Source organism: Lutra lutra, unplaced genomic scaffold (genome assembly GCF_902655055.1).
Source record: "Lutra lutra unplaced genomic scaffold, mLutLut1.2, whole genome shotgun sequence".
NCBI lineage: Eukaryota > Metazoa > Chordata > Mammalia > Carnivora > Mustelidae > Lutra > Lutra lutra.
The window spans coordinates 199679-209982 of NW_025923834.1; the positions used below are offsets into that span (position 1 = coordinate 199679).

General features: G+C 50.2%; 1 long non-coding RNA gene and 1 pseudogene across 1 annotated transcript; one reads left to right on the forward strand and one right to left on the reverse strand.

The window, feature by feature from the left end:
- Positions 1–3197: 3197 nt before the first annotated feature.
- LOC125092654 (uncharacterized) lies at positions 3198–4558 on the reverse strand. The gene is made up of 3 exons (XR_007125030.1): positions 4189–4558; positions 3980–4105; positions 3198–3747 (listed from the first exon to the last, which is right to left on the reverse strand). It is a non-coding gene; the product is annotated as an uncharacterized LOC125092654 (long non-coding RNA).
- Positions 4558–6624, forward strand: LOC125092651 (uncharacterized; annotated as a pseudogene).
- Positions 6625–10304: the final 3680 nt, after the last annotated feature.

Below are 10304 nucleotides of genomic sequence, written 5' to 3' on the forward strand. Positions count from 1 at the left end.
GCTCCCTGAGCGATTCCCAAAGAGCCCCGTGGGTGTCCAGACATTCTTTGTGTGTATCTACCCAGATCCCCTGGCTAGCCTGTGCAATGACCTTGATGTGGACAGCACAGAAGGAGAGGCCTCATTTTTCACCAACGTGGTAAATTAGCCTTTCTTCATGTGAGGTACAGCATCCTTTGTTTCTCTTATACTCAAAATCAGATCCAAATACCTCAGCACGTACAATGTCCCTGTTGGGGAGATTATTGAGGGAGAGTCTGTTACCCATGGATACCTGATTCCTAAGACCCTGCAGGAAACAGCATGTTCTGTTACAGTCCACAAGGTAGTGAGCTTTTTTATGGGTACTACTTACACTGCCTTGGCACCTGTTTTGTCCAATGGACCCAGGGCATGCAACCTCGAGTTACATTCCATATCACTGCCCATGGCCCTGCCCATCACCAAGAGAACAAAAGAGCTGTGCACACAGGACAAGGCATGATTTGATGTCCATAATATTTTCTTTTCTGAAATCACAGGTGGCCCTGCTGGAAAGGGAGAGTGGTAAGTATGCTGTACTCTAGAGTCACTCATTGGTTTGGAGCAACCTGGACAATGGGCAAGGTGGGGCTTCATTGCAGGCTCCATCTTGAGAGCCATCCAGAAACCAGATCCTGCGACAAGGAGACTAAAGGTCATGTTCTGGACCATGACCCGAGGCCTCATGACCCTGCCCCCAGAAGCTACCATGCTGGTCTTAGGTGCTGTAGGATTGGGTGCTGGGCAGGAGGTGTGTTTACATGGGAATCCCTGTGCTGTGATTCTCAGGGTTGGTGTTTGTGTTAGCTGGGTGAATGGTATGTTCTCGCATGTGTCTGTTCCCTTCCACATGGCAATTAATGGTGTCCACTTTCTCAGGGAAGTTTCCCATCACCATCACATCATGAACGTCCACGCACATTAAAACTCTTCAACACCTACAATTTCAATAGGTGTTTTTTTTTTTTTAAGATTTTATCTATTTATTTGACAGACAGAGATCACAAGTAGGCAGAGAGGCAGGCAGAGAGAGAGGAAGGGAAGCAGACTCCCTGCTGAGCAGAAATCCCGAGGTGAGGCTCAATGCCAGGACCCTGGGACCATGACCTGAGCCGAAAGTGGAGGCTCAACCCACTGAGCCACCCAGGTGCCCCTTAAATAGGTGTACATTCATTGCAAATACACATCAATTCCCCTAGAAAACAGATCCCGTCACTAACTAGGAAGGGGGAAACTGTGCTCCAAAGACACAAGTGTGTCTTTTCCAATCCCTTTTACTGAGTCAGTGTCCATGGGTCTCTCATGTCATGGTACGTCACAGGCATGAATTGTCACAGTACCTCTCTCTTGCCACTTCACTCACACACACATCTCTGCATCAGAGGACCCATGATGCATCTTCCCAACCTCATTGGAAGCACTGAGTGCTGGGACAGGCTCCTTCCTTCTGCAGGCGGCTTCTGGGGCAGCCTCATGCAACAGCCCATTCAGGGAGGACCCTGACAAAGGAGCAGTGGCCAGGAATAGATGGGGCCAATTCACTCCGTGTTTCTCCATGGAGATCTACCATTTCCCTGCAAATGCTGTGTCTAAGAATTAAACTGGCCTTCTCCCATGGAAAATCACTCACCCACCACTGGTCCTAGCTGGTGCTCTCTGAGGTGGGCCCAAAAGGTGGCCTATCAAAGGAGAAATGAGGTCGTCTGCAGGGACTGAACATCACTGTGGGAACCTGGGCACCCTCCATGCAGGAACGAGGGGTGCTCTGTGCATTGCAAAGTGGTGAGGAGAACCTCAAACCTCAACAGGTGTGACAAGACAATCACCACACATTTTGCTCGCCATCTGTCCATGCAAGAGGGGCTTGTTTTATTCAGAAGGTTTGGGCCAATACACAAGTCAAGGGAGTTCAGTGCCTGGGAATGGAAACAGCCAAATCAGGGTTTCAGGGTTCTTTGGCAGCAAACAAGACTTTAACTTGTGAGAAACATGTATTTGAACAGAATCTGATTTTCTGACATCTCTTTTCCTCACTCGCATGTGTGGGATCCACGGGAGTACCTTTCGCTGCTCTCTGAGGACACTCTACAGGCTCTTCCTGGGTTGCCACACCACTCTGCATTCCACTAGTTGCATACAAAGTCTCAAATTTTCTGCATCCTTCCGACATGGGTTTTGGGCTTGAATTCCTAGTTTGGGTCCTCGATATCTTAACAGACAATGCCACAGCTCAGCATCCTTTGGATTTGCATTGCCCTAACGATGCCCTATATTGAGCATCTTTTCATAAGTGTCTCCAATATGTGGGCTGCCTTTTCATTCTGTTCGCTGTTTTAGAAGAGGATGCTTTTTCTAGGTGGTCCACTTGACAAGCATCATCATGCCAACAAGAGTGCATTTATTTGGGCATTTCTATTTCACTCCCACGTGGCTCTGCCTATTTGTACGCCAGCACCATCCTGTTGGCTCAGGGGTGTGATCTAAGGTATTGGAAGTTCAGCTTCTAAGGGACCCACCACCTACTTCTTCATATTCAGAAATGTTTTGACTCCTTGTTTTCTTTGTGGTTCCATATCTATTCTAGCAATTTCTCTGTTTCAAGAACATCACATTGTGCTTTTGGTCGGTGTTGCACTGAATCTGTTCCCCATTTATTCTAGGAACTGGGGGTCAACTTAATCTCTTGGGGTCCAACGGCCTCTAACATTACCTGGTGGGTGTGCATGAGCCTGGGAACGTCTTACGTATCAATGGCCCTGTCAGGCCACCCACTAAGGCTGGAGAAATACGCTGGAGAGCAGGGCTTGTCTCTCGCTCCTGGTTGGTTTCTAATGCTGAGCTAACCAGGAAAGAGTTGGTCTACAATCTGTTTACAAAGTCATTTATTATCTCAATGAACTATATGGAAATCATCAAGGAAAAGAAAACGTCCAGTTGCTCACTCCCACTAGCCACACGTCAAGAGTCCCATAACGCCTGGAGTTTTAGATGGTTGCATTGGGAGGGGACAGTGGTCATGGGCATGTAGAACTGACACTGAGGTGACTGCTGCATCATCCTGGTCTCATTAGAAGGGGTGAAACTCCAATCCCTGTCTCCTTGAAGGGCTCTGGCTCCACCAGCCCCGTGAACATCTGACAGAAGAGCAAAAGGCTCAGGCAGATGCTCCATGGCCCATAGACATTTCAATAGAACTGGGATGAATAGGTAAGGCAGTCTCTCTCATAACAGCATTGCTCCTGTCTCAGTTCCTACAGATTTGGGTGTAGACAGCATCGACAACTCCAGCAGTGAGGATGAATTCTCTTCAGGTAGGGAACAGCACAGAGGAAGGGAACAGTGGGACAGGGCTCCTGGGAACAGGGTGTTGCCCCTGGTTCTCTGGAGAAAGAAGAAGGTGAATAAAAAAACCACCAAGGAAAGGGATGCATTGGCAACAGGCATGATTTGCTCATTTCGTAGTTTCTGAATAAAAAGAACAGACATTGTGACCACAGGCCTTTAGTGTAGGCTGGGTTTGTCATCACCACTCGACTCCTTGGGTGGCTATTTTAAGGACCTTTCCCATAAAACCTGCTCTTGCCTCCCTTTGCTGCTGCCACATGTCAAAGCTTGGTCTCTTTACTCATGGCCTCTCAGGAATGGTGCACAATAGTTTCTGGGTCTTACTTGGCACCTACCCAGACCTGGTCATGGTCATGACTTTGCAGAACCAACCACCCTCTCCTGTGCAAGAGAACCAGGACACTACGTTCTCTTGAGAGCCAGGATGTGGAAGACAGGTAAACTCTCTCCCTCATAACGTCCAGTACCAAACCTTCCTGGTTCTGTCCAAGCTGCTGTACCTTCAAGGGGACTCTCAGAGCTGGAGAAGGTAAAGCAAACTTCCCCTGGTTTACTACACAGGCTCCCGTGTTCCTTAGCTTCTGCCAGCCTTCACACGCCAGCTGAGTCTGACCTGTAGACGTGTTCCCAAGGGAAGGACGCCCCCATGAAGCTGCCTGGAGACCACCGTCATGGGCCAGGGTCCTCCAAGCCTGTGTTAAGGGGCTTCTGGACCTGCTTCACACACTTGCTGTCCCACCTGCACCCTGCGAGATCAAGCGACCAAGGCCAGGGAGGACTCAGAGCTGGGGCCCCACCCAACTGAGGGCAGAGCCATCATACCCAGAGCAGCAGGCCATAGGTTGTCAGCTCCACTAACTCCCCTTTATCCTCTCTCACAGCCACCCTAGCATCCTCACTGCTCTCTGAACTGGAGGAGGATTCCACAGAAGACGACGATTCTGATGGAAGAAGAAACACTACACCTGTAATTCATTTCCACCTCCATCTCTTGGGCTTCCTCTCTCATCTGTCCATAAGCACCTTCTCCCTGCTCTTCCCCTTTCCCTGCTTTGATGACGCCCACTCTGGAGGCCCTAATCTATGGCAGGCACTCAGGCTTTGCATCTGAACTGCTGCATGAAATCCGTGGGCAGCCCTCCTCACCCCTTTCCTAACATCACCCTGACCCCTCAGCACTGAGTCTGGGAAGCAGCCCTGGAGAGCAGAGCAGGGAGTACGGCTGGGAATTGGCAGGGCACAGCTCACCCTGCTGGAGGGGCCTCAGGAAGGGAGGCTGGGCCTCGGTGTCCCCACTTGGTTGTCCACTGCCTGGGAGTCTTTGCTCATGCCCTATTCTGCTCTTGCTTTCAGCTCTCAAGAAGCTTCCCTTCTGTGGAATTGACAGAAACAACAAGGGAAGCAGAAGAAGAGAAGGACTTGGGAATGGGGTGAGTTGGGCAAGAAGAGGGGCAGGTAAACATGGACACATGTTCTCCCTCATTTCCCTGACATTGTTGTGGGCACCTCGGGAAACAACACAAAACCCAGGGTGCTGCCCTATCCTCTGACCACAAAGAGGACATGAAAGGAAGGTCACAGTTCCTGCAGGCACTGGGAAGCCTGAGAACATCCCATGGGTAACCTCCACCTGATCTGTGCAACTCCCTGTGGTGGTTGGGTGCTGTCGTCCAGGAGCTGCTGATCTTGGAGGGAGGGCACTGGCTGCCTGGAGGGACTGGACACCAGGTAGCCCATGCACTGTGCTCCTCTGGAAAAGGGCCTCATGCCCGATTGACCCCTCACTCTGCATGACCCAAGCCTTGCCCTCTTACCCTGCAAAAATCAGCAGACGGCTTGCTCCCAAACAACACTAGTCGAGAAGAGACAGTGGTGGGGTGGCCCCATCTCCCACTTCAGACACCTGAGAAATGAGCAAAAAGACAGGCTTCCAGGCTCATAGGAGCAGGACAGCTCACCCCTCGCAGCACTTCATCCTTGTGGGCAGAGAGTTGGCCCTAGTCTCTGGCTGAGTCATGTATGCTGGCCACTCCTGTAGGACCTGACCAATACCTCCAGTCCCCCAAGCCTCCAAAATGCCTCAGGGTAGGTTGCGTGTCCCCTCATGGCACCATTTCACTATTGATATTCTAGAGACTCTCCTCAATCTCTAAATACACAGGGGAGACCCATCAGGGAAAGGCCACCCTGCCTGCTTCCACCTCACCCACCACCCTCCCACAGCATGGGGCCCATGCAAACTCACCTCCCATGGGAGTCGGGTGCACACCTTCTCTGTCATGCCACCTGCAACACTCGTGTGGGCAAAGGCTCCCCCCACAGAGAAGGGCATGTCCAGGGCTCTCAGAGAGGCTGGAGAAGTGACAGCGCAGCAGGTGGAGGACCTGGCAGTAATGGAGGAAGATGGTCAGGGAAGGGGCTGAGTGACCCTGGGAGTGTAGCCTTCATTCAGCCCCAGGGGGCCCATGGGAAACTTCTTTTTCTTCATGTCACACATGGGTACTGCAGGGAAACCTCTACCTCAATACCTCAGAAGACACGCCCCACAAAACCCCAGAGGCCCCTGGTAAGATCTGCCCCAGGGCACATGCCACTCACTATCTCATATCACTCCACCTGCTGTCTCAACAGCTGCACCACAGGACAGTGTGCCCACGACCCCAAGGCACCAGAATCTCCAGAGGTACTCAGACAAAGGGAGCCAGGAGGATCTTGGGGCCCCACTTGAGGCTTCGATTGGGGCCCAGAGGAAGACTCGGCTTGAAAACACAAGGAAACATGCCTGCAAGAATGGTTATCTTGCACCTGACCTCTGCAGGCAAACAAAAAGAACACTTATGTGCAGCCCACCAGAAGACGGCAATGGATCCCTGAGGATGAGATAAGAGGACCCTCTGAGTTGGCCACCACACCCACAGTTGGCTGCCCAAGCCCTGTTGATGACTGACACTTGGAGCAGGAGGCAATGATCCGGGCCTACAACAGTCCATTGTCTGGTGAGACTGGGCCCCCCGGGACTGGGCGGGATGGCAGTCTTCCTGTCATTTCCCCTGTCTGCTGCATGGGCTGCTCCTCATCATGCTGTCCACTCCAGTCTCCATCAACCATGCAGAGCATGACAGATGCAGGAAGAAGCGGGATTTCCAGGGCCCCTTGACCACCGTGGAATCGACTTGAGGGGCAGCAGCCACCCCAGCTGTATTCCCCGAGGGTGTCACCCCTGAACCACCCCTGTTGCTTCCATGCACAGGACCATGACCAATGCTGTACTCAACAACGGCAGTGGCACCACAAAACGGGCCCTGCTCAGTCTGTGTGTTCTGCAGCAGCAAAAGGTGTAGGGAGGAGAAGCTGTCCCTAGACTGAGCTCGACCTCTGGAGCACCCAGACACCATGGCAGAGGAACTGGGTCCCCAAGCACCACACTGCACCTCGAGGAAAACATGGGCTTCAAGGGAGGCAATGCTAGACACCTAGGGCTTACAGAAATGGGATCCAACATTCCTTTGGTGGGAATGCAAGATGGTGCAGCCAATTTGGAGAACAGTGTGGAGATTCCTTAAGAAATTAAAAATAGAGCTTCCCTATGACCCTACAATTGCACTACAGGGTATTTAACCCAAAGATACAGATGTAGTGAAAAGAACGACCATCTGTATACCAATGTTTATGGCAGCAATGGCCAACATTCCTTAGGAAGCACGTTGAAGCATTGCACGTTTTTCTCTACCTGAGGCCTCCAAGTCCAAAGGTCTCAGGAAGCATTTCTTCTCCCAAGGCAACCCTAATCTATCTCCCCATGTTCAAGAAGAATCTCTTCTCCTTGAAACGGGGCATCAGAAACATGGGTGATTTGACCAAGGCTTGGACGGGACTGTCCTATGGAGAGAGCTAGGCAGAGACTCATAAGGGACCAAAGGGCTTTAAGGAACTAAGGCTGACTTTCGGAAAACCTGCAGCCATCAAACCCCTTGGGAATGTTGGCCTGACCCCTTGCTTCCAGACTTTCCCACTGCCTTACCAGAAGCTTAAAGAATGTCACTCTCTGGCAGGTGTAGGAATCTTGGATATATCGGGCACCTCAGGAAGAGGAATGTGCCCAAATCCACAGGTATAGCAGGCATGTCTGATGGCAAGCCCTTCCCTTGGCTTCTGGCCTAGAGAGACAAAGATTAGAGATTCCTCAAAAAAGTCCCAGTGATGCAGATTCTAAGCAATCACCATGATTGATCACTAGGCTTGCTAAGCTTAAGTCAATAATTGCACCAAGTGGGTTAAAGCAGGACTTTCTTTCCAAGGACATGAGCCCTGAGCTGGCTGTCTCTGGAAAGGAGCATTCTTTTGAAGAGGAAAAGTAGACTATAAAAATCCAACTTTGTGGAAGTTCAAGTCTAACTCTGGTGGCCTTTCCATATGTGTTGCTTACCTGAGCTAGACAACTTGAGCCAGAAACATTTCAACATTAGCTCATGGACAGGCAATCCCCTTGCTTCTTATTCTGTGGGGATACCAGAACCCCATGGGCGCAGGGCTAATTCAACAACTGGAACATGCGATTGATTCCCCCATGACTGTAGAACTCAACTAGCACCTTGACCAATTGGATGGGGCTGGGATGATGAGCTCTTTCCCTCAAAGCCACAGAACATACAACACTCCACAGGGTTCTCTCGGGACTTATAAAGACAATGAAGGACCCAGCTGTCCCTGTAACTGGAGTGGAGGGTGCACTTGGGAAAGCCCTTATCTGCCAGACAAGTTTTCTCCCACTCACCAGAGACTACTACTAACGAGGATATTCAGGCAATACCTCAAAATAAAAAGGGCTTCTTGGAATGGTTTCTTCCCTCCCAGTCCTACTGATCCAAGAAGCCATCCCACTCAGGTACAATGGCAAACAAAGGCTTTAGCTAAGCATCCAACTGCCCTCCAGGGAAAAGGAACCTCCCGATTCATATGGGCATGGCCCTTGACTCTAAAGATTTGGCATCAACTCCAGAGCATCACAGAGAACAAAGGCCACCAAACAATGATAAGAGGCTGATTTATCAAGTACCAGCTTACTTTTCCAGATATGCCTGAACTAACGCCAGAAACCAGCCCAAAGTTAAACTCAGCGACCCTTAGGCCTGGACCCAACCACTCCAAATACATGGCTCATAACTCTTGAAAGGTTCTTAAGTCGACCAGACTTAAGATGCCCCAAGGAAATGCAGAGCACAGGTGCTTTAGTAATGGCAACAGTTTCATGGAAATGGGCTAAGAAAAACCAGGTATGCTGTCATAAATTGAACTCAGACTCCTGAGGCCAAAGCCTGTCAGCAAACATGTTTGCCCCCAAAGCAGAGATCCTAGTGCCCACCTGTTGGTTGTAATTGGCAAAAATCTTACAAATATTCATCCTGACTCCAACAGGCCTTCCTTGTCCTCTACACCCATGAAACAAATGACAGAAAAGGCTCTTCTTCCCAAGAAGAACCCACCAACACAACATGGGCCTGAAATGGTTGCAGGTCCCAAGAATGGCCCTCCAAACCTGAGGAGCCCTTGAAATCCTGACTGCAGTTCTAGGAGACTCATGATTAGATAAGAGCCCCTAGCTAGGGCGCAATGGCCATGAAGCTCTAACCTGTACCCATGCCTTCCCCAAGCTCCAGAGGCCACTGGACACTTGGGGTGGGCCCAGATGCATGGGCGCATTATGAAAACCATCACCGACCCAGCCAACCTTCCCCATTTCAAGCAACAGTGCACGTGTGCTCCGTTTCATGGACATGGTCATCTAGCATCCATCTTTGTCCCTATTTGGGACTAGAGGATGTTGTGTGGCATGGGGAAGTCCTTACAGAGTACACAGCCAAGGCCTTACATGTCACGCCAAACAGGATTTCTCAATGAAATAAGGGAATGATCCCAATGAATGAAGCAGTTATACAAAACACAAAGACTTTAGATGTTGTAACTGCTGCACAAGGTGGAGCTTTTGCCAATCTAAAGACAGAATGATGTGGGTACATTCCCCACAATCACACAGAGAATTCTGGGTTCTTAACAGATACCACTGCTCAAATCCGCACTTCCAAGGATCCCTCTCTTTAAGGACTGGCTCAACTCTTGTCCTAGAGGAGGGTTCTCACCCACTATCAAATGACTCTTCATGGGGATTTTCCTTCTCTTTCTTCTTCTAACCCTGTTGTGTTGTTCCCCATCCATCCTCCCCGTCTCTGCAGGTGGTGTGAGGAACCCTTCACTGCAGTAACTTCCAGAGGACAGATGGTCTTTTCCACTCAACAAGATCCAGTCACAACTTCTCCCCTGAACTCAGCGGCCTCTTCATTTCACAATTCTGACACAGAGAGGCCCCCCAACTGACCAGGAATGACCCACAGGTAGGGACAGCTCTATGCCCCTATTCAGCAGGAAGAAGTTACAGAAGATGAGACCACCCTCCTTCAACAACCTTAATGACAGAAGGGTCTAAACGGTTCAGGGTCATACGAAGAAGGAGGTGAAAGCCAGCTGAGCACCAAGCAGGAGCTGGCACTTAACACAGCCCCCACCCCCAACATGTGTTATGAGTGACATTCCTCAGGTTTTCTGACTACCCTTAAATACGGAAAGGAAAAAACAGATTCTCTACAAATAGAGATCAAAACCCTGCAAGACCAGAGTCTCCCTCAGTTTATAAAAGTCCTGTGATTCTCAAGGAAGAGGCTTTCTTAACAAGAGGCTAGCTACCATCCAGAGACCCTTAACTCCGTTTCCTGAAGCCATAACATCCTCCTCCCTTCCATCACACTGAGGGAGGCTGAGGCAGAAGGAAATGTCAATAAAACGGAATTTCTATTCAAACCTGCAGTCCCTTGAGAAGGACTTGTGAGAGGAGGAAAGTAACATTCCTCCAGGCAGCTCCCAACTATCTTTCTATTAATGCCTTC